This window comes from Henckelia pumila, chromosome 3 (genome assembly GCF_033568475.1).
Source record: "Henckelia pumila isolate YLH828 chromosome 3, ASM3356847v2, whole genome shotgun sequence".
NCBI classification, from domain to species: domain Eukaryota; kingdom Viridiplantae; phylum Streptophyta; class Magnoliopsida; order Lamiales; family Gesneriaceae; genus Henckelia; species Henckelia pumila.
In genome coordinates, this window is record NC_133122.1 from 83361042 (window position 1) to 83388640 (window position 27599).

Consider the following 27599-nt stretch of genomic DNA (forward strand, 5'->3'; position numbering starts at 1 on the left):
ATCAAGACCAAAGTGCAATGTGAGATTTCGCAATAAAGCATCCACCGCTTGCGAATTATGAGCCGCCACCGCATTATATGCATCCAGATGATGGGCGTAGGCAGTGAGTTCATGGATGGCATCGGCTTGAGAGCGACGAGGAGGTAGAGGTGGCCTTGGCGGGGCTGGCGGTTGTTGAAAGTGGCCGTCCCTCATAAAATGCTTAACACGATACGCCCTCTTGGCTTCGATAAAAGCGGAGTCGAGTGGTCGCTGAGGCTGCAACCACTCTTCATCATTACGAATATCAACTCCGGCGCATATGCATAGAAAAGAGATGATCATGGGAAAGTAGAGACCCACTGTGACATTATGGATCGACCGGTGGATCTCATTATGGATGACGCACCCCACATTGATTGGTGCTCCTATATCAAGCGCATAAAGGAGGATAGCGCGCTCAAGATTTACCTCGCTTGAATGTAATATCAACATCAGACGCCGATTCACAAAAGCATACCAAGAAGCAGGAAGCACACGTAGGAAACGCTCTTTGAAGTTCATGACGGAAACTGGGTCAACCCATGTAGCTCCAGGGTATGCCAGTTGTTCAAGCACTCATCCAAATCCGGATCGGCTTGCAGGCTTTGATAGAGAGAATCGTCCACCTCCGGTATTTCATACAAAGCATTCAAATCATGGGGCAAAACAGAAATTAGTTTCCTCCTAACAACCGCCTTGCTATCCGTCCTTTCTGCTGCATTCGCATAAAATTCACGAACAATCGGTACTACAGCTGGAGGAGGTGGCTCGCAGAATTTTCTCCAACCCCGCTCGTGAATAGTCCCAACAATATCAGGATAGCCTAAATCTAACTCAAAGCCGCGTTCAGGAATGGGGGAACGATTTACCTTGGCGGTGATGTAACGATCACGAGCGGCGTCAGTGACAAAGAGCCCGGTGAATTCGGCATAAGAGCGATCGGCGGCTCGAGAAGATGACTCGCCTTGAACGCGGGTTCGTTTAGGTCCCATGGAAAAGTAAGAAGATGATGCAATTAGTAAATAAGCAATTCGTCGAACACCTGACATGCGACAAAATATCCGGTGCCTCCTTGAAGAAACGTGAGATACACCGGCGAAGAACGAAGTCCGGTAGAGGTGCCTAAGAGAAGTCCCTGCGGATTAAAAGAAAGAACAAAGAATTAAAGGAGGGAAATTGGTAGAAAGGATTTTTGGGGATTTAGGGATTTAGAAGATAGAAAAGAGAGAATGAGAGAGGGAAAGGGGAATTCTGCATTTAACTTAGCGTAAAAAGGCCGTCGCTCGATCGGCAAGATGTTGCGGATCGAGCGACAACAAAAGGCCCAACTCACTGCCCGAACAAAAGCGCTCTCGCTCGATCGGCAAGATATTGCAGATCGAGCGAGAGAAAAAGAACCAACTTACTGTCTCGAATTAAAAGAGCGCTCGCTCGATCGGCAAGATGTTTCCGATCGAGCGAGCCAAAAAAAAAAAGAAAATATTTTTTGGCTTTTTCAAAATTTCCGAAAAAAAAATAAAAACAAAAAGAAATCAAAATAATAAGAACGAGCAAAAACAAAAGGGAAAGAAACACTGGGTTGCCTCCCAGTCAGCGCTAAATTTGCAGTCAGTCTATAACTTGACTGCATGCCACGATTTAGTCGACATGTGGCGGAGCATCAAGAGTGATATCATGCTCGCTTTCTCCGACATGTTCTTGGACTCCTTCATAATAGTGTTTAAGTCGGTGGCCATTCACCTTGAATGTTTTGGATGTGTCCAAGCTTTGAATTTCGACTGCACCATGAGAAAAAACATTAGTTACAATAAACGGTCCATTCCAACGCGAATGTAACTTACCTGGAAACAACCGAAGTCGGGAATGATAGAGCAAAACTTTCTGACCGACTTCGAAGTGCCGTCTAGAGATCATCTTGTCGTGGAAGGCCTTTGTTTTGTCCTTGTAAATCTTGGAGCTGGCATAGGCATCATTGCGGATCTCTTCCAATTCTTGCAACTGCAGCTTTCGGTGCTCGCCACTCTCATCCATCTGCATGTTAAAGTTTTTTATAGCCCAATAGGCTCTATGCTCCAATTCCACCGGCAGATGACAAGGTTTTCCAAAAATTAGACGATATGGAGACATTCCAATCGGTGTCTTGAATGCGGTCCTATACGCCCACAAGACATCATCCAAACGCAAGCTCCAATCCTTTCTAGTAAGATTCACAGTCTGTTCAAGGATAGATTTGATCTCTCTGTTCGAAACCTCAGCTTGACCGTTGGATTGTGGATGATATGCGGTGGAGATCCTGTGCATCACATGGTACTTTTTAAGCAAACTCGCCACAGTTCGGTTGCAGAAGTATGTACCTCTATCACTGATGAGAGCTCTCGGAATTCCAAACCTAGAGAAAAGGTTATGCTTGATAAATTCTGCAACAACTTGAGAATCGTCAGTACGGGTGGCCTTTGATTCCACCCATTTCGAGACATAGTCCACAGCGAGTAATATATAGATAAACCCATATGAACTTGGAAAAGGTCCCATGAAGTCGATGCCCCAAACATCAAAGATCTCACAAACTAGAATAGGTTGTTGGGGCATCTCCTTTCGTTGGGAGATGTTACCTGTCTTTTGGCATTGAGCGCACGACTTACTGAACAGGTATGCATCTAGAAATAAGGAAGGCCAAAAAAATCCGCTGTCCAACACCTTCCTTGATGTCCTTTTTGCTCCAAAGTGGCCACCACATGCATAAGAATGACAAAATGTGAGGATAGGGATTACCTCGCTCGCGGGTACACATCATCGTATGACTTGATTAGCGCAGTGTTTCCACAAGTATGGATCATCCCACACATAATACTTCGCATCGCTCCTCACCTTGTCCTTTTGCGCCCTTGAAAATTCAGAGGGAAACCCATTAGTAACTAAATAATTCACAATGTTTGCGTACCAGGGTAATTCGGCGCTTGCTGAAAATAATTGCTCATCAGGAAATTCTTCTCGCAAATTCAGCTCCTCATCAACATGAACTAGGCGACTCAAGTGGTCAGCGACTTGATTCTCGGTCCCTCTTTTGTCTTTGATTTCTACATCAAATTCACTCATAAGTAGTATCCATCGGATCAGCCTTGGATTTGCCTCCTTCTTCGCCATCAAAAAACGAAGAGCTGCATGATCAGAGTAAACAATAACTTTAGTACCAAGTAAATAAGAGCGAAATTTTTCTAATGCAAAGACCATAGCTAAAAGCTCCTTTTCAGTGGTGGAGTAGTTTCGTTGGGCATTGTTAAGGATACGCGAAGCATAGTATATAACATGTGATGCTTTCCCAACTTTTTGTCCTAAAACAGCACCAACTGCATAGTCACTGGCATCACACATGATCTCGAATGGCTTGCTCCAATCCGGTGGCTGGATTATTGGTGCAGATGTCAAGGAATCTTTGAGTTGATCAAAAGATGTTTTGAATGGTGCATCAAACTCAAACGGAACATCTTTTTGCAACAGCTTGCACATGGGGATGCTATCTTGGCGAAGTCCTGAATGTATCTCCTGTAGAAACCTGCAAGGCCAAGAAAAGAACGCACTTCCCGCACACATGTGGGATAAGGGAGAGACTGAATGATATCGATTTTAGCCTTATCGACCTCTATTCCCTTAGATGAAACGACATGTCCCAATACAACACCTTGCCTAACCATAAAATGACATTTTTCAGAATTTAAAACCAAGTTGGTTTCGACACACCTTTTAAGGACAAGTCCAAGGTTAGACAGACAATTTTCGAATGAATCACCATAGACAGTAAAATCATCCATGAAAACTTCTAAGATATGCTCAATGAAGTCCGAAAAAATACTAACCATACACCATTGGAAAGTGGCCGGTGCATTGCAAAGTCCAAAGGGCATCCATCGATATGCAAAGGTGCCAAACGGGCATGTGAATGTCATCTTTTCTTGATCCTCTGGCACAATAGCAATCTAAAAATAACCAGAATACCCATCAAGAAAACAATAATAAGGATGGAATGCTAAACGTTCAATCATTTGATCAATAAATGGCAAAGGAAAGTGATCCTTTCGGGTTCCCGCATTTAACTTCCTATAATCTATACAAACCCTCCACCCGTTTTGAATGCGGGTGGGAACCAATTCATCATCCTTGTTTTTCACCACAGTTATCCCAGTTTTCTTGGGTACCACTTGTACTGGGCTGACCCACTGACTGTCAGAAATTGGGTAGATGACTCCAACTTCAAGTAGTTTCAAAATTTCAGCCTTGACCACCTCCATCATCGGTGGATTCAACTTCCTCTGCGGTTGACGTGAGGGGTTTGCTCCATCCTCCATCAAAATTCGGTGCATGCATGTGGACGGGCTAATTCTCTTGATGTCTGCTATAGTCCACGCAATAGCAGTCTTGTGCTCCTGTAGTACCTTGACCAGTTGTTCCTCTTGGTCGGCTTCCAAACTATTGGAGATTATGACTGGTAATGTTTCTCCTTCACCAAGAAAAACATACTTAAGATGGGTTGGAAGTGTCTTTAGTTCGACCACTGGTGCCTGCAAAATAGATGGAAGACGCTTAGTGTTAGAGATTGGTAAAGATATGTAAGAGATATTACCTGACTGAGGTAGCTCAGGAGAACTATTCAGAATTTCCTCAATCTCCTTCACTTCCTCACTGAATCCAATTCCATCATTCTGCTGAATGGGTGCAATAATAGCCACCTCTAGATCATCTTTTCCTGCATGCTCACAATAATCTTGTGCCAAGTAATCCACAATATCAACAGAAAACACACAATCATCACTATCAGGAAATTTCATAGCATCATAAATTTTAAATTTCACCTCGCCATCAAATTCCATAGTAAGTGTGCCACTGTGAACATAAATTTTAGTCATGGACGTTTACAAGAATGGTCTGCCTAACAAAATAGGACTATTATGATCACCGTTCTCCATGTCTAGCACATAAAAATCTGCAGGAAACACTAATTCATTTACTTTCACTAACACATCCTCCACTACTCCCCTAGGGTATGCATTAGACCTATCCGCTAACTGAATAACAATTCCAGTTTTGTTCAATGGACCAAGTTTCAAGGACGCATAGATAGAATATGGCATAACATTGATTGATGCTCCTAGATCCAGCATGGCCTTCTCAAGTCTAACATTCCCTATAGTGCATGGGATAGAAAACATACCTGGATCCTTGCATTTTGCGGGCAATTTTCGTTGGATCACAGCAGATACTTTCTCACCAAGTTCCACTTTTTGACAACCCTTCAGTTTCTGCTTCCTCTTTGCTGTGCACAATTCCTTCAAAAACTTTGCGTATCGAGGTACCTGCTTAATGGCATCTAACAACGGAATATTCACCTCACATCTACGAAAAGTTTCATAAAGATCCTTTATCCCTTCATCTTTTCTAGACTCTTTTAATTCTAAGGGAAAAGGGGCGACAGGTTTATATTCAGAAAGTGGAGGAAACTTACCTCTTGGCGCTTCTTCCTTGGTTGCTTCGCCATCAATCGCCTTTGGTTCTTCTTGTGGCTTCTCCTTGGTTGAAGCATCCACTTATTTTTCCTTGATCTTCAACTCCTTCCAATTCCGTAGAGTGATTGCACTTGCGTTTTCTCTTGGGTTCGGAATTGTCTGAGATGGTAAAGCATTGGAGTGCTGTGCTTCCAGCATATTGATGGCGGTGGTGAGCTGTCCCATCTGGGTATTCAAGTTTTGAATACTTGTTTTGGTTTCCTGTTGAAAAGCTACAGTGTTAGTAGCAAGATCTTTAACGATATTTTCAAGAAACTCACCTGGATTTGGAATTTGAGGATGCTGCTGCTGTTGAGGATACGGCGGCCTATAAGTTTGATTGTGCGGTGGTGCTTGAGTCCCCGATTGATTTGCTTGAGGGTTTCCATATCTCAGATTTGGATGATCCTTCCAACCAGGATTGTATGTGTTGGAATAAGGATCATATCTCCGCTATGGTGGTCCAGAAAATCCTCCAGTAGCATTGAGCTGTTCAACCGAATCTTCTTGAAGTGTGGGACACATATCAGTAGCGTGTCCCACTGCAGCACAAATTCCACATGCTTTTGCAGTCTGTCCATTCCCTACAGCCATCTGACGCACAAGAGACGTCAATTCAATTAATTGCTGTTCAAGGGAAGAGACATTTACCTCGTTGTTCTTCTTTTGTACATGCTCATTCCTGATGGTGCCAAATTGTTGAGAATTGGCAGCCATATTCTCTATCAGATTCCTCGCTTGTATCGGCGTTTTGTCCACAAAAACGCCTCCACTGGCTGTGTCTAGCATACTCCTGTCATGAGGTAACAAACCTTCATAGCAAAATTTTATTAGTTGATTTTCACTTATCTGGTGCTGCGGACAGCTAGCACAAAGCTTCTTGAATCGCTCCCAGTATTCATGCAGTGATTCCCCGGAGTATTGCTTGATCCCATAGATTTATTTCCGGATGTTCGCAGCTCTAGAGGCTGGAAAGTATTTTTCCAGGAAAGTTCTTTTCATCTCTATCCAAGTTGTGATAGACCCAGAGGGCAAGTAGTATAGCCAATCCTTAGCAGCACTCTTCAAAGAGAAAGGAAAAGCTCTCAGCTGAATCTGCTCCTCTGTCACTCCATGGGGTTTCATACTCGTGCAGACCACGTGAAATTCCATCAAGTGTTTATTTGGGTCCTCACCTGCAAGACCATGAAAGAAAGGTAGTAAGTGAATTAATCCAGACTTAAGCTCAAAAGTTGCATTATTTTCTAATATAGGAAAAGTAATGCATAAAGGTTGTTGATTGGGATCAGGAGTGCCCAATTGTCTTAGACTCAGGTTAGCATTGGCAGCCATCTCTTCTTCTGGAAAAGCAGCTCGAGCAGCGGCTTCTTGTTGCTGCCTTCGGAGTTCTCTCCTTCGCCTATGCAAGGTTCTTTCAATATCCGGATCGTAGAGAAAGTCTTCTTCAGCAAAATCACCTGAAAGCATGAACTAGAGAGAACTAGAAACAAAGAAAAGAGAAGAGAGTGAGATTAAACAAAATAAAACAAAAAAGAAAAAGAACACAAAAAATTAACACCGTTCCCCGGCAACGGCGCCAAAATTTGGCAGCGCTCAGTCGTGTCGCGCCCAAATTACCCAACTCCAATCAGATAAATAAATTATATAGTAGTGAGTGTAGGGATCGTTACCACGAGGAAAGGTAAATTTAATGTGTCCTAAGTAAACAAAAGGGGGTTTTGAGATTTGAGGTTAACTACTAAAAATTTAAGCAATTAAATATTCAAATTATCACTATCATGCAAGAATGAAAATTAAATTGGAGAAATCAATAAGAGACGAGACTTGGTATTGGTTGACTACACCCTTGATATTCATTCATTCAATCATCGATTCCCTAAAAATAATTAATCCTATTAAATATTCGTCATTGAAAATCAAATTCCTGTTTCACCTTAATTTTAGTTAATTAGAAAACAACATTCTAGATTAACCCTTACCAATAAATTAACCCAGATAACAACAATCTAGATTTAAATCCACGTTAGCATTCAAACTAGTAAACCTGACGAACCTAGACAACACAAACACTAGCAGTTGTATTTAGCCTAGTCAATAATTGATCCTACAATTTAATAAATTCAACAGCAAAAAATATCAAACGTAGTTGCTTCGCAAATTAGATTATTCAAACAATTACGGATTTGAATTATAATTTAGCTATAGCTTGCAAAACAAAATCCTAAGATGGCCAATCCTAAAATCTCGCATACAAACATGAAATAAACCAAAACAATTATTGATACTTAACAAGAAATAAACACTACGAATCGAATCTCATGAATTGAATATATCAAGGTTTCGTCTCCCTCAACCAAGTATAAAAGGTTTAGCTACAACGATTCATTACCAAATCGATAAAAATTCAAAGAAAAGAAGAAAACTAGAGAAGAAATTGAAGAACAAAACCTAGCCTCCAAGAGAAATTCTCCACAATCTGATAATAAATCTCTCTAAAAAGAAATTCTCCACAATCTGATAATAAATCTCTCTAAAACGGAATTACAAGCTTAATAAAACCTAGATTCTAAAATAACAAAGTTTCTAAAAATATAAAATTTTTCCCGGATAGCGATGCCCGCTCGATCGGCAACATCTTGCGGATCGAGCGAGCCAAAAATCCCTAACCTACTGCCTTCAAAACACATGCGCCGCTCGATCGGTAACATCCTGCTGATCGAGCGGCTGAAAAATTCCAAAGTCACTATTTTCATCAAAAAGGCGCCCGCTCGATCGGTAAAGAACTGCGGATCGAGCGGCTGAAAAGATCTTCAGAAATTCCAGCACTTCCATGCCTCCAAAGTCCCGTCCTAGTCCACCAAAATATGCGACCTAACCACAAAAACAAGAAACCAATCATGCAAACACGAAAAATGCAATACGAACAAAATGCAACAATAAAACATGTAAACAAATGCAAAATGACAACAAAATGACACTAACAAATGCAATAAAAACATAACTATCACGTATCCAGCGATATTCCGCAACGAAAGACGGAATCACCTCGTGAAAACCAGAAAGAGACGGAACCAAAACAAGTATGTAAGCAAGATCTCCTATCAAATTCAGAATATAGCGAGATTTAAACAATCTCAGAGACGATTTCTCTCTCTACTCATATCTGAAAAAACCTCTGAAGTAGAAATCTTCAGAAATATTCGATCTTTCCGATCCAAATATGAAAGTCTGCATCTAACATTCATATACTTCGACTTTCTAGTCCAAGTCGTCTTCATTCTCGACAGACAAACATCAACTGTTCAAAAACCTCAAAACAAATTTGGTCCCAAAACAGGTGACTCAGAAAAAGGATCATTCCAAAACAAAGAGATTTTCAATTCTGCTCGTACAACTCATCAAAAGATGTCATCCAGATAATCATTTGATATTTTTTGTTGTACAAAACTCCATAGGAGTTAGCGACACTCGTCAGCTAGTGCAAGGATCAAGCACCATACTCCATATATTCTCCTCCCGGAATCAGGGAGTTTCATATCTTCCTCTAATTCGAACCATGAACCTTCAGGATAGGAACCATGAATTACAAAGTTTGGTAATAATTGAGCTTAAGAGATGGCATATACCGCTCACCCTCACCTAGCCCAATCAGGCTATTCAGCTATTGGGTCGTCCTAGCACTACAGCTCGGCAAAGCCTCTAATACAAAACTTCTGTTCTGACTGTCCGTCGTTCTGAGGATAACAACTGTACTCAACTGAAATCGAATAACAAAAGCCTCTTCGCAGAATATACCAAAGAAAAGGTATTTCAAATATCTCTATCTGAAATGACCAAATACGGCAATCAGACAATCTGACAAAAGTTCTGACAGAATATCCATCATCTGACCATGTTTGAGAATTATTCTGTACGGAATACAGTAGCTGCTTTCACCAATCGGTCAATATTAAATAGATAGTACCTCAAAACTCAGACTGTTCCAGGAAGTTTCGAGACAAAACCATCGAAAACAAGATCTCCATCCCATTCTGAACCAGAATAAGCTGTACAACAGACCGTCGGGTCGTTCTCTCTCTGCTATCAACTGCAGACAGTTCAGAACATTGGAAAAACATACCTATAACATTGTTCTTCATCTAATTTTACCAGAATTGACTCTGCAATCATCGTGTGAGACCTCGGTTATAAACGACAATTAAAGGAGTAATTCAATAAGTAAGCAATTAAAGCCAGGAGCATTTTCATTTTTTTTAAAAAGGGGATGCGCGGGAGCGCAGCTTGAGGCGCGGGCGCGCATGGCGTCCTGCCCAAGCCCTCGCGCGGGCGTGCCACCCGAGGCGCGGGCGCGCCTGAAGCTCTGCCCAACACTTCCGAAACAAAGTGTGGGACGCGCGGGCGCGCCACCCTAGGCGCTGGCGCGCATGGCCTGCTAAAATGGCTCAAAACAAGCCTCCAAAAGTGCAATAACATAATCAAAAGAACTCTAACATGATCCAACAAATATATATCCAACAACGTAGCATTTAGATACATAAAAGTGAAGAACACGCATCGATGCTAGCTATTACAAGCCGAATACAGAATAAAAGAGTTCTAACCACAAGCAAGACCACTTCCAATCCAAGTTCAAGTTCTTAACATGCTTCAAAACATAAGCTAGATTGTCATGCTAACAAGACTTCTAAACCAAGTGTCACTTCTACATCATTCCCTCAAAGCTAACCATGCCTCTTCTGACTTGATCCTGCCCCACCTGTTGCCAAGTACACATACAAAAACAAAGCAACAGCCGGATAACCAGTGAGAATGATAATCCCAGTAAAAGCAACATACAAGTAATACAACAACAAACATGCTTTCAATGAAAGAGTAGGTGCCCGGTGAGCCAACTTGTGGCTAAGGGCTTTGATGACTCTTTGTATAAACAATCTTTTGTCTAATATAATTTACACTTTTATTAATGGCAATGACTTTATCTTTCTTCATATTGTTATATTGTGATATACTATTTTTGTTTTGATAAAGACCTTGAATATACTATAGTGTATGTAAGATGTGGTAGAACATGGAGATGTCTATCATGAAACACATCTTATAGTCACTGTATATTCTAAACTGTTCCTAGTCGATTGAGCCGTCCGATAATAAGGATAAGGATCGCTCGAGTTTGAGACTAGCATTTGCGATGCAGAGTACCACGTTTCATTGGTAAGGAACATAGAGATGTTCGAAGCATGCAAATGGATATTCATACGATGAATGATCGAACTACCCTATCCGGATTTTCCAAGTGGTTATCACTTATCGAGTGGATAAAGTCCGCGGTTTTGGTTGTACACCATTAGTCCTTACTACTTGAAACATCATTGAGACTCTATATGCTAGTACTGTGCTTTGACTCGTTTACCGACTCTATTGGGGTCATCAGGTGTCGGGATTGGGTACAGTTACAACACATATAGGAGTCGATGCTTTGTTTTCAAGGATTCACCACATACTTGCGAGTGTGGATATCCTATGCGATCTGAGGAGATATTAGTGTGACGAATCTCTGGCCAGAGTACATGATGTGTTTTAAGAAATGGTTTCTTAGTAACACATGCGATGTCACTATTTGATCTTCAAGATGTATTGCATAGTTATCGAATCTCGAGCGACTCTCGATATACCAATGGTTGTTGATTCGATCGGGATATATGGATGAAGGGACCGTACTGTACGCTAACCAAAATCTATTGGTTCTTGCAGGAACTATCAGTGATACCTAGGGAATCATGGGGCGATGTTGCTAGGCGCTCATACCATGATTCGATGGGCAAGTCGGAAATTGTTGTTCCGAGTCACAAGGAGTTGTGAGCCCACGGCTAGCTGTATCCCTGAACCATTGAGGGTCACACAGAGTAATGGATTTTTAATCCCCGTTGAGATAGTTAAATTTAAAGAGTTAAATTTAATGAACAAAGAAGTTGGACTTCTTAATTAAGAGTAGAGGAGTAAGATTTCCTAAAATGACATAGGGATGGGCATTTTTGAAAATCACTGAATTCGGATTCAGAAAAATTTATCTTGACTTTAAAAGGTGCAGAAATGGTTTCTGTGCACATTGGTGAAATCGGTTTATCAATTGGAGTCATGATGAATTTTATATTAATTTATGAACATGCGGGCTTTGCTTGTCGGGCTTGAACTTATGACTAATGGGCCCTAAGCTGTTAGTGGCCTACATTATAAATAAGTTATTGCAGTACAGAAATCATACACAACAGGTCACAAAATTTTCGAAAAACCCTAGTAATTTTCCTCTGAAGTGGCCGACCCCCTCTCCCCTCTCCCCTCTGCTCGGTAAAATCCAGTCTGTGAATTTTGAATTACAGTCTGGTTTAACGGATCAAATTCGTTAATCTCTTCGTAGAAACTTCTGATAGATTTTCTAGTGCAATCTATCAGAGGGATTAAATATCCGTTCGTGGACCTGATTGAAGAACAGTTCGTCCATCAGTTCCAAGGATATACAACAAGAGCAGAGCAATCTGTTGGTGTCCAAAATCTCGATTCGAGATTGAAGGTAAAAATTTATAATTGTTATTTAATTTTTACACACACAATTTAATCGTAAGTTTTGATACCCAATATGGAATCGTTCCATATAAAAAAATTTTAAACTTCCGCTGCACCGGGTATCAATTCTGATTGATCTGATCGCCGCGTTCTCCAACAGTGGTATCAGAGCCAGGTTGCTCAGATCAAGCGATTAAATTAATCGATTGTACAAAAAATTTTTAAGCCTCGGTTTTTGAAACAAAATAAATATTTTAAAAATAAATTTTTTTTTTTCGGGCAAAAACCCGGGCGGCGATTTGATCTGATCGCCGCGTTCTCCAACATTCAAAACAACAACGAAATCAATAACAACGTAATGAAATGCATGTATTTAAACCGGGATATCAAATCTGATAAACGAGGGATTGCTGCTGTGCTTTTGGGATCCCGAGGGTGAGATTACGTAACAATTCACCGACTCACCCAATCGAGGTGGTGCTACGTATCCCACTCCTCTAGACTTTGAGCAACTATAATGAGTATGCTAGCACTAGGCGAAACGACTACGACCTAGGCCACTCAATCATAGTTCCCAAACGTCTAAACAAAAAGGGCGGTTCTGCCCGCTGAAAACAAGATTGGCTCAAGATGAATGCATAACAGAAACATAAAACATAGCCATATAACAAAAGCTCAATCAAAACAACATAACACAAGTTCCTCATGCTAGAACGAGTGTAGATACAAGTATGTGCTTTTAAGGGAAACTCGAGAACCAACTGTCCCAAGTATGCTATCCCGCTATCGATGACTGCTTTTACCTTTCAATGTCGTAGATCCAACTCCGGACAAGCTACAACAAAAGATTGTATCAACAACTATACAACCTAAACAACAAACAACGGTTCAAGGAAATCTCTTTACCGATCTTCGTCCAACTCTTGATGAACAATGCTGCTAACACGGGCTTGACAAACTCCAAACGAATCTGTTCAGATACAAATCAAAGATCAATTACCATGATCGACTTACAAGCCAAGTTCAACAACTCAATCACGGTTCGAAATCCCCAAAACTCAAACCGACGGCCTAACGGCTATAAACTGAACAAACCGACAACGCAGACAACAGTTCAATAGCGATATCAACTCAATTCAATGCTAATACAACAACAACAAGACAAACCCAACAAATCTCAAAATCTTGATTTTCGAAAATAGCTTCCAAAAATCATAACAATTCCGAACGTCGCTCTAATTCAAAACCGACAGATAATAAACGATCAGAACTCCGCCAAGAACAACATACTAGAATCTAGATCGATTCTAATAACATCCAAAAACTAGAATGTATCTGATCGTAGAAAAACTTACGATAGAACGAAGCTCTCGTAGCCGTGATCGCTAAACTGCCTTCAGAATTAATTTCCAACGGCCGGATCGAGCTCGGGAGGAAATTAGAAAGCTCAAAAGCTCCAAGAGGCGTCTTTAATGGAGTCTAGCCGATGGAAGGGAAGGAGAGGGAGGATAAGAGACCAAGTCAAATGAATTCTAAGTGTAGATAATATATTAAACTCCAAATTTGCGTTTTAGTCCCTGAAATTACCAAAATTTGCAAAAAGGACCCTGACCAAAATCAAACCGGCTCGAGAACTCTGTAATCTCTGATTAACTCAATTAAACTCATTTAAGATAAAAATAGGGCGTTACAATTCTCCCCCACTAAGAAGAGATTTCGTCCTCGAAATCAACAAGAACCACAACTCATAATATAGAATAAAGAACTAAAGACAGTAAGAAGAACTCACGTCATCCGAATAACTCTGGAAATCGCTGTCTCATGTCAAACTCTGTCTCCCAAGTCGCTTCCTCGACACCGTGACGGCTCCACTGCACTTTCACCAATGAAATCAACTTGGTCCTGAGTTGCTTTTCTTTCCGATCAAGGATCTGAATCGGTCGTTCAAAATAGCTCAGAGTCTCGTCTAACTCGGCTTCGTCAGGCTGAAGGATATGAGAAATATCTGGTTGATACTTTCGCAGCATAGAGACGTGAAAAACGTCGTGAATACCAGATAAAGACGGAGGAAGTGCAAGTCTGTAGGCAAGATCACCTATCCTCTCGAGAATCTCGTACGGACCGATGAATCTCAGAGATAACTTCCCTCTCTTACCGAATCTGACGGTGCCTCTGAACGGAGAAATTTTAAGGAAAACGCGGTCTCCCTGCTCAAAACTCAGAGGTCTACGTCTGACGTTCGCATACTTCTCTTGTCTATCTTGAGCTGACTTCATTCTAGTCTGAATGATCTTAACCTGCTCTGCCATATCTCTAAGCATATCCGGTCCCAAATCTGGTGACTCGGACAAGTCATCCCAAAACAACGGAGATCGGCATTTCTTACCGTACAATGCCTCAAAAGGCGCCATACCGATACTCACTTGGAAGCTGTTGTTGTAAGAAAACTCGACAAGAGGCAAAGAATCCTGCCAACTAGTGCCAAAATCTAGCACTACCGCTCGCAGCATATCCTCTAATGTCTGGATAGTCCGCTCTGACTGTCCATCGGTCTGAGGATGATAAGCTGTACTCAGATGCAATCGAGTACCAAGTGCCCCCTGAAGACTGTGCCAGAAGTGAGAAGTGAATCTAGGATCTCTGTCTGAAACGATCGACTTCGGCACACCATGCAATCTCACAACATTGCTAACATACAACTCAGCCATCTGATCATGACGATACGCCTCCTGTACGGAATAAAACATGCATACTTCATCAATCGGTCGATCACTACCCAAATAGCATCGCATCCTCGAACGGATCGTGGTAGCTTCGTGACGAAATCCATGGAAATGTGATCCCACTTCCATTCAGGAACAGATAGACTGTGCAACAGACCTCCTGGTCGCTTCCGTTCTGCTTTCACCTGTTGACAATTCAAACACCGAGATACAAACCTCGCTACGTCGCTTTTCATTCTCTTCCACCAGAACTGGTTCTTCAGATCGTTGTACATCTTACGACCTCCAGGATGAATACTAAACCGACTGCAATGAGCCTCTCGGAGAATACGCTGTCTCAACTCCGAAATATCAGGCACAACAATACAGTATTCACGAACAAAACCTCATCTCTAACCTGGAATTTAGACTGATGACCCGATCTGACTTTCTCTACTGAAATCTGGATGCTCGGCTCAAACTTCTGTGCTTCTCTGATTGCAACAAACAACTCTGGCTGGGCTTGAATAGCAAACACTCTGATAGTCTCCCTATCTGTTTCAAACTCTAAACCAGAAGTGCAACAATCATCGATCAACTGAGAAACACCGATAGTAGAAAGAGATAAAGAACAAAGCTTTCGGCTCAAGGCATCTGCAACTGCATTAGACTTCCCCGGATAGTACTTGATTTCACAGTCGAAATCCTTCAACAGATCTAACCATCTTCTCTGTCTCATATTTAGCTCTGCCTGTGAAAACAAGTACTTAAGGCTCTTATGGTCAGAAAAGATCTCGAAAGACTCACCATAAAGATAGTGACGCCAGATCTTCAGAGCAAAGACGATCGCAGCTAGCTCAAGATCATGGACCGGATAACGAGTCTCGTGCGGTTTCAGCTGCCTCGATGCATACGCTATCACATGCTTATGCTGCATAAGAACACAACCCAAACCTCGGTTAGAAGCATCACAATAGACTGTGAACCCTCCAGTACCCTTCGGAATAGAAAGAATTGGAGCACTGGTCAGTCTTCTCTTCATATCAACAAAGCTAGCCTCACAATCTGGAGTCCAAACAAAAGGCGCATTCTTTTGAGTCAGCTGGGTAATAGGCTTGGCAATAGACGAGAAACCCTCGATGAAATGACGATAATAACCAGCTAAACCCATGAAGCTTCGGATCTCCGGCACTGAAGTAGGTCTAGGCCAATTCATAACCGCTTCAATCTTGCTGGGATCGACAGAAATCCCATCTTCAAAAATAATATGACCGAGAAAGACAACTCGATCTAACCAGAATTCACACTTAGACAGCTTGGCAAACAACTGCTCAACTCGCAAAATTTGCAGTACGGTCCTCAAGTGCTCTGCATGGTCAGTACGGTTCTTCGAGTAGATAAGGATATCATCGATAAAGATAATGACGAACTCATCTAAATAACGCTGAAAGATACGGTTCATCAAACCCATAAAAACCGCTAGGGCGTTAGTCAAACCGAACGGCATGACTATAAACTCAAAGTGACCATACCTCGTCCTGAATGCGGTCTTAGGAACGTCTTCCTCTCGCACTCTCAACTGGTGATAACCTGACCTCAGATCAATCTTAGAGTAGACAGAAGAACCCTGCAGCTGATCAAACAAGTCATCTATACGGGGTAAAGGATACCTGTTCTTAACTGTAGCCTGATTCAATTGACAGTAGTCAATACAGAGCCGCATAGAACCATCCTTCTTCCGAACGAATAGAACAGGAGCACCCCAAGGCGATACACTAGGTCTGATGTATCCCTTGGCAATCAAATCCTCAAGCTGCTCCTTCAACTCTCTCAATTCAACAAGTGCCATACGATACGGAGTTTTTGAAATAGGTTGAGTACCTGGCACTAAGTCAATGCTGAATTCGATTTCTCGAATAGGTGGCAAACCAGGAACATCTTCCGGGAACACATCCGCAAATTCTCTAACCACCGGTAAATCTACCAAAGCTGGGCTAGATTTCAGTACATCAACTGCATACACCAAAAATCCTTCTGCACCTTTCTGTAGCAAACGAGTCATAGATAACACTGAAATTAAAGGAATTCTAGATCGAGAACCCTTACCAAAGAATTTCCACTCGTCTGCCATTTCCGGTCTGAACCTGACAACTTTCTGGAAACAATCGACTGTCTCCCTGTACTTGGTTAAAGCATCTATCCCGACAATACAATCAAAATCTGACAGTCCCAGTACAATACAGTCGAATTCTAACAAATTTCCTTCAAAACACAGTTCACAGTTCCTGACTAATCTGACAGAAACAATTCCTCCACCCAAAGGTGAAGTAACAGCTACTACTGTAGGCAACAATTCAGTTGGCAAAGCATGCAATAATACGAATTTCTCAGAGATAAAAGAATGGGAAGCACCTGTATCTATCAAGACATGAGCAGAATAACCAAAAATCGAACAGTTACCTGCTATAACATCGTCAGGTGCTGCTTGAGCCTGATCCTCTGTCAGAGCAAAAACTCGTGCTTGCTGTCTCGGAGGCTGATTTGCACTGGTACTACCTCCCTGTCTGTTCTGCTGCTGAGGCTGGAACGAGTGCACTGCAGAAGACTGCCTCTCAGGCTGAGCTGCAGGTCTATACGAACTCCCACTCTGAGCTCTATCTCTGTTAAGCTGAGGGCACACCTTAGAGAAGTGTCCCGGTTGCTGACATGTGTTACAATTGCCGAAGACCCCCACACACTGATCCGATGAGTGTCTTCCTCCACACTTGCTGCAGTACAAGGATGATGACCCAGAACTTGGTCCTGAACCGAATTGCTTCGAACCACTGGAACTGGACGAACTATTCCCCTGCCTCTTGAACTGTTTACCTCTTGCCTTGTACTGATCCTTTTTGTTTCCCCCACTGTTTCCACCTTCATACCTTTGCTGCTGGTTCTGATGTTGCGGTGGCTGATTCTGATACTGAGATGGTTGGTTCTGATACTGCCTCTGCTGCTGAGGTTCTACCTGATTACCTCTTTGCCTCCACAAGCCTGCTTCTGCTCCCTTTGCGTGATTCATGGCGTCCGCAAAGTTGTCTGGCCTAGCAGTGTTCATTAAAGTGAAGATGTCAGGATTCAAGCCATTTATGAAGTGATCTGCCTTAGTTTCTTCATCTCCGGCAATTAGTGGTGCAAAACGCAACAGACTATCAAACTTGGCAACATACTCTTCGATGTTCAGATTCCCTTGTCTCAAATTGGAGAATTCTGCTCCCTTGTCCTTATGGTACGAGATAGGGAAAAACCGCTTATAAAATTCGGATTTAAAAAGAGTCCAAGTAACTTCCGTACCTCTATTCTCTATTGCTTTCTTTGTCATGATCCACCAGCTCTTAGCAACCCCACGTAGCTGATGAATGACTAACCTGATTCTGCGGTCATCTGTGTAATCAATGGAATCGAATAGCTGATCAATATCATCCAACCAACTTTCACATTCAACTGGATTTTCTGAACCTAACAACAACGGCGGATTGAAAGACTGAAACCTCTTCAGCAAGGTTTCCATAGGCGTTGCTGAAGCATCCAACTGATCAACTTCAGTGCTAGCTTGCTCAGTTTCTGGGATAACTGGTGGGGTGTTTCTGTTTATCACTCGACGAGGACCCATCTGATAATCAAAGGTTAGGACACGAGATATCTCAATCGCTACAATCAGTGCCCTTACAACCGCTTGGAATACCGGATACCAGTCGATAACAGAAACAGTTATATTTCAAGTAGATCATGCTTTATAAATTAAATCACATAACCATGTAATTCAATAATTCTCAATAATAAAGCATGCTCGCATGGAATTAAGTACACAGTTAAAATAATTCAAACACATGCGAGGAGCCAATACACGCAGACTCGATCTATCCGCTCACTCTAGTTCGACCAAGAATCTTAACTCTCTGATACCACTTAATGTGAGACCTCGGTTCTAAACGACAATTAAAGGAGTAATTCAATAAGTAAGCAATTAAAGCCAGGAGCATTTTCATTTTTTTTTAAAAAAGGGGACGCGCGGGCGCGCATGGCGTCCTGCCCAAGCCCTCGCGCGGGCGCGCCACCCGAGGCGTTGGCGCGCCTGAAGCTCTTCCCAACACTTCCGAAACAAAGTGTGGGACGCGCGGGCGCGCCACCCTAGGCGCGGGCGCGCATGGCCTGCTGAAATGGCTCAAAACAAGCCTCCAAAAGTGCAATAACATAATCAAAAGAACTCTAACATGATCCAACAAATATATATCCAACAACGTAGCATTTAGATACATAAAAGTGAAGAACACGCATCGATGCTAGCTATTACAAGCCGAATACAGAATACAAGAGTTCTAACCACAAGCAAGACCACTTCCAATCCAAGTTCAAGTTCTTAACATGCTTCAAAACATAAGCTAGATTGTCATGCTAACAAGACTTCTAAACCGAGTCTCACTTCTACATCATTCCCTCAAAGCTAACCATGCCTCTTCTGACTTGATCCTGCCCCACCCGTTGCCAAGTACACATACAAAAACAAAGTAACAGCCGGATAACCGGTGAGAATGATAATCCCAGTAAAAGCAACATACAAGTAATACAACAACAAACATGCTTTCAAAACAACAACAAAATCAATAACAACGTAATGAAATGCATGTCTTTAAACCGGGATATCAAATATGATAAACAAGGGATTGCTGCTGTGCTTTTGGGATCCCGAGGGTGAGATTACGTAACGATTCACCGACTCACCCAATCGAGGTGGTGCCACGTATCCCACTCCTCTAGACTTTGAGCAACTATAATGAGTATGCTAGCACTAGGCGAAACGACTACGACCTAGGCCACTCAATCATAGTTCCCAAACGTCTAAACAAAAAGGGCGGTTCTGCCCGCTGAAAACAAGATTGGCTCAAGATGAATGCATAACAGAAACATAAAACATAGCCATATAACAAAAGCTCAATCAAAACAACAGAACACAAGTTTCTCATGCTAGAACGAGTGTAGATACAAGTATGTGCTTTTAAGGGAAACTCGAGAACCAACTGTCCCGAGTATGCTATCCCGCTATCGATGACTGCTTTTACCTTTCAATGTCGTAGATCCAACTCCGGACAAGCTACAACAAAAGATTGTATCAACAACTATACAACCTAAACAACAAACAACGGTTCAAGGAAATCTCTTTACCGATCTTCGTCCAACTCTTGATGAACAATGCTGCTAACACGGGCTTGACAAACTCCAAAAGAATCTGTTCAGATACAAATCAAAGATCAATTACCATGATCGACTTACAACAACTCAATCATGGTTTGAAATCCCCAAAACTCAAATCGACGGCCTAACGGCTATAAACTGAACAAACCGACAACGCAGACAGCAGTTCAATAGCGATATCAACTCAATTCAATGCTAATACAACAACAACAAGACAAACCCAACAAATCTCAAAATCATGATTTTCGAAAATAGCTTCCAAAAATCATAACAATTCCGAACGTCGCTCTAATTCAAAACCGACAGATAATAAACGATCAGAACTCCGCCAAGAACAACATACTAGAATCTAGATCGATTCTAATAACATCCAAAAACTAGAATGTATCTGATCGTAGAAAAACTTATGATAGAACGAAGCTCTCGTAGCCGTGATCGCTAAACTGCCTTCAGAATTAATTTCCAACGGCCGGATCGAGCTCGGGAGGAAATTAGAAAGCTCAAAAGCTCCAAGAGGCGTCTTTAATGGAGTCTAGCCGATGGAAGGGAAGGAGAGGGAGGATAAGAGACCAAGTCAAATGAATTCTAAGTGTAGATAATATATTAAACTCCAAATTTGCGTTTTAGTCCCTAAAATTACCAAAATTTGCAAAAAGGACCCTGACCAAAATCAAACCGGCTCGAGAACTCTGTAATCTCTGATTAACTCAATTAAACTCATTTAAGATAAAAATAGGGCGTTACACATCGTATACCTTTCGATCATCTGAAAGAATATAGAATAGATTGTAGTGTGCCAATCTCAAGATACGATGTCTCCATCAAAAATATTTGGCACAACAAAATGCTTAAACACAAATAAAGCATCAACACCAACCTGAATCTCAGACTGGTATAGTTCTGACTTTTCTTCAACGAATACTGATAAATCAAATCAAATCAAATCTCTGAAAGATCTTGATCTTCTCAAACAATTCTGAGTCGGCTCGAAAGCAAAAATGCTGATAGAACTCCTATCTGCTTCGAATTCTAAACCGGAAGTGTCGTATTCATCAATCAAGGAGAAAGCCGATAGTATATAAAATAAAACAAATATTCCGGCTTAGAGCATCCGCTGCTGCATACAATTTCTCCGGTTAGAATTGATTTCCAATCGGAAATTCCTTAGTACTGCTAATCATCTTCTCTTTCTCATACTCAGTATGGATGATGAAACCAGTATTACAGCTTCCAAGATCAGGATGATTACGGAATCTCCCCATAAGAAAATTGATACCAGATCTTCTAATCAATAAGATCGCTTACGAGCTCAAAATCCAGAATCATATATATGCTCGTGCTATAAGTGACTCTTTTGAACAAGAATATACCTCAAATCTCAATAAGAAGAAGTGCAAAGAACCGTAAGGTCATAAATACAGAAGGAATAACATAATAATGAAGCGTTGATCAACCTTTTCTTCAAACAATAAGAACTGGTTTCATAAGATTAAGTTCAGACACAAGAACATATTTTGTTGAGTAATCGGCTTCACAACCGATAAGAATCCCTTGAAGAGTCTGCGATAGAACTTGCTAAACCAAGAATCTTCAAATTCCAGGTAAGGACGTCGCTCTAGATTAATTTCTATCGGCTCTGGTCTTGTGGTGATCAACAGAATTTCCACCTCTAGATAATATGATCGATGAAGGACAACTCGATCCAATCAGAATTCAGACGTCGATAGAGAAAGAATCACACTTCTCGTCATGCAAATCTGCAAACTCTTAAGAATTTAAAATATCAATACGACTCTTTGAACGAATAAGAATTTAATCGATAAGAATAGTCACAATTTCATCCAAATATCTCTGAAGGATCTGGCTCCTAAAATTCAAAAGCACTGCAGGAGCGTCTGCCAAAACAACGAAAAGACAAAGTTCAAGCGACCATACCTCGTTCTGAGTCCGGTCTAAGGAAGATGATATTCTGATCTCAGTTCAAGCTGAAGTCAATTGGATGGATCGGAATCAAAACTAGAAGCTCATCCTGCTATATCATCGTCTGCAAATTCTATAACCACTGGTATATCAACCAGATCGGGTTAAAATTCAGTACATCATCTGCAAACATCAAGAATTCCTCCGCACATTTCTGAATAAACGGTCATTCTACTCAACAAAAATCAATAGAATCTACGAATCAAGAATTCTTACCGGAGGATTCCACTCATCTAATGAATCAGATCTGAAATTGACAAACTTCTAAAAATGTTCCTTGGTTGCTCCGTACTTGGTTAAATAGCTCAACGGATAATTAAAAACAAAAATCCGATAACCTAAAATACCATACTGCCGAGTTCAATCTTATTTCCATCCAAATCAAGAGTTGCTACTAAAGTAACCCAAAAGCACAAAAAAAAAGGGGGAATGCATCAAACTAGATCCCTCAAGTAAAAGATAGGGAAAGTACAAATATCTAACATTCAACAGGCAGAAAAACCAAATTCGAATGGTTACCTATCATATCATCTCCAAATGCAGCCCGAGTCTGCGGATCCTCATTAAGAGCAAATACTAAAGTTTGTTGCATCGGAGGTTGATTCATATTTGGATAACCTCCAAGTAGATTCTGTTGCGGCGGCTGAAAAGAATGAACCACAGAAGCGTGCCGCCCCTGTTGAACTATCGGTCTAAAAGAATGCCCTGACCGAGATCCAACGGTATTGCACTGAGGACATCTCCTCGCGTAGTGTCCGGTATGATGGCACATATTACAACTACCATAAATTCCAAGACAATGCTCGCTGGGGTGTCGACCTCCACAATTGCTGCAAGGTAACCGAAAAATCCAGAACTCTGTCCTGTACCAAACTGTTTCGATCCGCTGGAGCTAGAAGAACTGCTTCCAGACTTCTGAATTGATTACCCTACGGTTGAAGGTGACCTCTTATGTTATTTCCTCTATGCCTGGTCGATTGATGCAACTGAATCTGTTGCAGAAATTTGGATTAAACAAACTCCAAAAAATAGTCGTACCTTGATTCTCTAATTCTTTCCTCTTCAAGAACCCCCAACTTCTTGCAAAGACTTGAAGTTGAAAAACAACTAATCGAGTTCTACGATCATACATGTAGTCCAGAGAATCAAATATCTGATCAATCTCTACTAACCAGCTTTCACATCCTGCGGTAATCTCAGTACTCCTCAGATTTGGCGGTTAAAATGACTGAAATCTCATCAATCGTGCTTCCATCGATGACAGATAGATATCCATCTGATCAGTCGCAGTATTACTCTATACAAACTGGATTCTAATTAGTTCGATTCCTATTCAATATTCATCAAGTACAATATCTCGTGTTCACGAGATTTAGGACACGATTACCTCGATCTTCAAACTTTCTGTGTCCAAAAACCTTTGTTCTCCTTACTCATGCCATTGAAGGAATCCGAATTTAAACAGGAATAAATACAGTTCGTATCACAATTAATTCATTCTTTATCAATTAAATCACAAAATCATGTAATTCAATTCAATTTGTAATAATAAAGCATGCTTGCATGGTATTTAAATAAATCACTTTAAATAATTCAACCACATGCGAGAAATCAATTCATGCGGACTCGATCTGCCCCGCTCACTTCTAGTTCAACCAAGAACTTGTCGCTCTGATACCACTTAATGTTAGACCTCGATTCTAATCATCTAATCTCGGGTTAAACAATAACTAAGCATACAAGATCCAAGATTTAAAAGCAATAAATAAATTTTTTTTTATTCAAAGGAACCGTGCCTCGCTCGATCGGTAAAATTGAACCGATCGAGCGAGCAAGTCTTTCCACTCTGCTGTCCGTCTCAAGGAGTGGCTCCGCTCGATCGGTAAAACTCAATCGATTGAGCGGACAAGCTTTTACCAAAAATAGAAAAGAAGCCACAACACCCTCGCTCAATTGGTCAATCTCTACCGATCGAGCGAAGGCAACCCTGAACAAAATTCCAGAAATTAAGCTTTCCAACTCAACTCCAATATTCATTCAATACATAACGAAGAATATAATACATGCAAAAACAACATACAAACTTCAATACTCGCACAAACGATACAACATAATCAACAAGTTCGAGTTCTAAACATGCTTCAAAACATAACCTAGATTGACATGTTGTTCGACTTCTAAACCGAGTCTCACTTCTATTCTTTGATCTCGAAGCTAACCAAGCCTCCTCTGACTCGATCCTGCCCCACCTGTTGCCAAGTACACATAAAAAAAATCAACATCCGGATAACTCCGGTGAGAATGATATTCCCAGTAAAAGAAACATAACATGCAATAACAATTAATATCTCAATAACATAAAATATAGACAACATATTCAATGCTAATACGAATGAAATGCATGTCTTTAAAATCGGGATATCAACTCTGATAAACAAGGAATTTCTGCTATGCTTTGGGATCCCGAGGATGAGAACACGTAACAACTCACCGACTCTCCCGATCGAGGTGGTGCCACGTATCTCCATCCTCTAGACTTTGGTGCGACTACAAGGAGTATGCTGACACTAGGTGAATTTCTACACTCAGGCCACTCGATTATAACCCCCAAATCGTCTAACAAAAAGGGCCGTTCTACCCGCTGAAATCAATAATTTAGGCTCAATATGAATGCATATAAAAAACACAAAACATTAACCATAAATCAAATAATAACAAGAGTTAATCAAACAAAATACAAGTTCCTCATTCTAGAACAAGTATTTATGCAAGTATGTGATTTTAAGGAAAACTCAAGAACCAACTGTCTTGAGTGTGCTATGAAAGAGTGGGTGCCCAGTGAGCCAACTTGTGGCTATGGGCTTTGATGACTCTTTGTACAAACGATCTTTTGTTTAATATAATTTACACTTTTATTAATGGCAATGACTTTATCTTTCTTCATATTGTTATATTATGATATACTATTGTTGTTTTGATAAAGACCTTGAATATACTATAGTGTATGTAAGATGTGGTAGAACATGGGGATGTCTATCATGAAATACATTTTATAGTCACTGTATATTCTAAACTGTTCCTAGTCGATTGAGCCGTCCGATAATAAGGATAAGGATCGCTCGAGTTTGAGACTAGCATTTGCGATGCAGAGTACCACGTTTCATTGGTAGGGAACATGGAGATGTTCGAAGCATGCAAATGGATATTCATAGGATGAATAATCGAACTACCCTATCCGGACTTTCCAAGTGGTTATCACTTATCGAGTGGATAAAGTCCGCGGTTTTGGTTGTACACCATTAGTCCTTACTACTTGAAACATCATGGAGACTCTGTATGCTAGTACTGTGCTTTGACTCGTTTACCGACTCTATGGGGGTCATCAGGTGTCGGGATTGGGTACAGTTACAACACATATAGGAGTCGATGCATTGTTGTCAAGGATTCACCACATACTTGCGAGTGTGGATATCCTATGCGATCTGAGGAGATATTAGTGTGACGAATCTCTGGCCAGAGTACTTGATGTGATTTAAGAAATGGTTTCTTAGTAGCACATGCGATGTCACTAATTTGATCTTCAAGATGTATTGCATAGTTATCGAATCTTGAGCGACTCTCGATATACCAATGGTTGTTGATTCGATCGGGATATATGGATGAAGGGACCGTACTGTACGCTAACCAAAATCTACTGGTTCTTGTAGGCACTATCAGTGATACCTAGGGAATCATGGGGCGATGTTGCTAGGCGCTTTACCATGATTCGTTGGGCAAGTCGGAAATCGTTGTTCCGAGTCACAAGGAGTTGTGAGCCCACGGCTAGCTGTATCCTTGAACCATTGAGGGTCACACAGTGTAATGAAGTTTTAATCCCCGTTGAGATAGTTAAATTTAAAGAGTTAAATTTAATGAATAAAGAAGTTGGACTTCTTAAATAAGAGTAAGGGAGTAGGATTTCCTAAAATGACATAGGGATGTACATTTTTGGAAACCACTGAATTCGGATTCAGGAAAATTTATCTTGACTTTAAAATGTGCAGAAATGGTTTCTGTGCACATTGGTAAAATCGGTTTATCAATCGGAGTCACGATGAATTTTATATTAATTTCTGAACATGCGGGCTTTGCTTGTCGGGCCTCAACTTATGACTAATGGGCCCTAAGGTGTTAGTGGCCTGCATTATAAATAAGTTATTGCAGTACAGAAATTACACACAATAGGTCATAATTTTGAGAGAAAAATTTCGAAACCCTAGCCTCTCTCTCAAATATTTCGGCCGAACACCCTCCCTCTCTCTGTCTGAGAAATTCCGGTCTGTGATTTTGAATTGCAGTCTGGAATAGCGAATCAAATTCGTTTATTCTCTTCGCAGAAAACTTCTGATAGATTTTCTAGTGCAATCTATCAGAGGGATTAAACCTCCATTCGTGGACCTGATTGAAGGAAAGCTTGTTCATCAGTTCCAGGGAGATACAAGAAGCGCAGAGAAATCTGTGTGGTGTTCAATAATCTCGCTTCGAGATTGAAGGTAAAATTTAATAATTGTTATTTAAATTTTACACACACTTATAATTTAATCGTTGAACGGTTGATACCCACACTATGGAATTGTTCCATAATAAAATTTTTAAACTTCCGCTGCACCGGGTATCAATCGTGATTGATCTGAACGCCAGTTTTCCAACAGTGGTATCAAAGCCAGGTTGCTCAGATCAAACGATTAAATTAATCGATTGTACAAAAATTTTTGAGTCTCGGTTTTTGAAACAAAATAAATATTTTTAAATAAAAATAAAAAAAAAAAATTTTCGGGGCAAAACCCGGGCTGCGATTGGATCGCTGCCCGGTGGGGCAGCAATTGTTGCTGCCCCGGGCGGCGCACGGCGTCGCCAAGGGGCGGCGCTCCGCGCCGCCAGGGCAGCGCTCGGCGCTGCCCAGCGCAGCGCAGGGCGCAGCGAAGGGCAGCGCACGGCACCGCCCAGGGCAGCAACTGTTGCTGCCCTAAAGGGGCAGCCGGGCTGCCCCGGCCCGCGCCCACGGGTGCGGGCCGGCCCGGGAGTGTCCCGGGCGGCCCGCGGGAAAAATTAAATTTTTATTTAAAATTAATTTTAATGTGTTAAAATTTTATTTTTGGTCCGGTCAAAAATTGTTTTTGATTGGTTCACGAGATTTCGGATCGAATTGTTCGAGTCCGTAAACTTTAAAATTGATTTTTGGATAAATTTGAATTTTTGGAAAATTTTAATATTTTATCCTTAAATTGAATTTTGAAATCAATTATTTTTGGTACAATTGATGATAAGATTTGATCTTATGAATATATTGAGTAAAATATGATTTTATCCATAAAATTGGATTTTGTAGATAAAATATGATTTTATTTGATAAAAAGATAAAATATGATTTTATATGTAAAATGAGATTTTATATATAAAATATGATTTTATCCTGTTTAAATTTGAATTGCCACTGCATGTTATCCAATAAATTAATTTTGAATTAAATGTTATTGGATAAGGATGATCGATTGCCATGACCAATTTTGTAGGTGTATGTTAGGAA